Here is a 1,985-nt window from a genome sequence, read left to right as displayed (position 1 = left end):
TAGATTCAATTCAGGGTTTTGTGATGCCAGATTAAATTTAATTCAAGTTTGTGTTAGATTAAGTTGACATTAATTCAATTCAGGGTTTTGTGATGCCAGATTAAATTAAGTCATTAAGTTGTTTGAGGTAATTATTCTGCAGTTTTCTTTTTTATGTATGGAAAGTAAAAATTCATGTGGAAAATATAAAATACATGAAATTAATTACATGAGTGAAATTAAAGTCCGTTGTTATTATAATGGGTCTTTATTGATAACTTCCACCATAATAATAATATATACTAAATGCTCTAAAAAATATATCCCGTATCAAAACAACAACAACAATTTGCGTGAACGTTCTGAAAAATGCGTTAAAACTTCGAACGCCGCAGACAACAAGCCGCTGACCTCACTAGACGATACGCTCCTCCTCACCTCACCTCACCTAACCTAAACTAACCTCATTTCCACTCACTTCACTTCAAATAACCTAACCTAACCTAACCTAAACCTAACCTCACCTAACCTAAACTAACCTCATTTCCACTCACTTCACTTCAAATAACCTAACCTAACCTGATCTAATTTCATTTAAACTCATTTCACCTAACCTAATTTAATTTCATTTAAACTCATTTCACATAACCTAACTTCACTAACCTAACCTAACCTAACCTAACCTAACCACATCTCAACTCACTTCACTTCACCTAACCTAACCTAATCTAAATTAACCTTTTAACTTACTTATCTTACCTGACTACAACTAATCTGACCTAACCTAATCTAACACCTCATCTTACCTGACCTCACTGTATCTCATCTGAGCTAACCTAACCTAACCTAACCTCACTGTATCTCATCTGAGCTAACCTAACCTAACCTAACTTAACCTATGACTAGACCAGCACTAAAATTCTTAACGTTATACAAAAAATTCAAAGTCACAACTGGAATAACGTTGCGTCTGGAGGAAAAATGTTCTCGTCATAACGTCTCACTATAAAATAAATAGTATTATAAATGGCATCGTTTGTAGTCGTTTATACTTTACGCTTTGGTGAATGTGTGTGTGTGTGAATGTGTGTGTGTGTGTGTGTGTGTGTGTGTGTGTGTGTGTGTGTGTGACTATCATTGTCTTTTAGTTAGATTAAATTGGAATAGTGATAGCTTAGGTCAAGTTGGCTAAGATCAAGTAAAGTTAGATGGAATTAGGTAAAGTTCAGTTTGGTTACATTAGGATGGGTTAAGTTAGAATAGGTTAGGTGAAATTAGGTTGAGTCACGTAAGGAAACATTAAGTCACGTTACACTAAGCTGGGTAAGTTAGGAAACATTAGGTGAAGTTAGGTTAGGTTAGGTTAGGTGAAGTTAGGTTAAGTAAGGAAATATTAAGTCACGTTACACTAAGTTAGGAAACATTAGGTGAAATTAAGTCAGTCTGTCTGTTTGTTTGTCAGTGTGTACCTGTACTAATATACCTTAATAAGTTTACCTGGCAACCCTCTTACCTGAAACCATTTCCCATTTACCTGCCTCACTAACACTACTTAACACCTGTCGCTACTTCAGTCTCCCTGGCGCCCCTCCCCTCACCCTAGCACCCCTGCCAAGCTCCCTTTATGCTCCCCTCACCCCTGCTAGTCTCCCCTCTCTTCCCCATTTACTCTCCCTATCTCCCCCTTGCCCAGCTGACCCACTAAACAGAAAGGGAAGTTAAATTTAGAAGCTTTGATATGTAGTAATAATTCTCTCTCTCTCTCTCTCTCTCTCTCTCTCTCTCTCTCTCTCTCTCTCTCTCTCTCTCGCTAGCAGCCAAAATCTACGTAAGTCTGGCAGTGAAATCGACTTTTTTACTCTCTCTCTCTCTCTCTCTCTCTCTCTCTCTCTCTCTCTCTCTCTCTCTCTCACACGCAAATGAGATCAGGGTGATTGCTGTAACCGTAAGAGCAGGAAGTGAATTTGCTTTTTTCACTCTTTGTCTCTCACTCTTTTTCTCTCACT

At 37.8% G+C, this 1,985-nt stretch overlaps 1 long non-coding RNA gene across 1 annotated transcript in view; it reads right to left on the bottom strand.

Moving 5' to 3' along the window:
• Positions 1-502: 502 nt before the first annotated feature.
• LOC123515902 overlaps positions 503-1,985 on the bottom strand; it is a 16,946-nt gene continuing 15,463 nt past the window's right edge. The window contains exons 2-3 of the long non-coding RNA XR_006678011.1: positions 594-1,785; positions 503-558 (exon numbers count right to left, since the gene is read on the bottom strand). This is a non-coding gene — a long non-coding RNA (uncharacterized LOC123515902). The remainder of the gene's footprint in view (positions 559-593; positions 1,786-1,985) is intronic.

Source organism: Portunus trituberculatus, chromosome 5 (genome assembly GCF_017591435.1).
Source record: "Portunus trituberculatus isolate SZX2019 chromosome 5, ASM1759143v1, whole genome shotgun sequence".
Lineage (NCBI taxonomy): Eukaryota > Metazoa > Arthropoda > Malacostraca > Decapoda > Portunidae > Portunus > Portunus trituberculatus.
The sequence above is the reverse complement of the archived record's forward strand: the minus strand, read 5'-3'. Positions and strand labels throughout refer to the sequence as shown.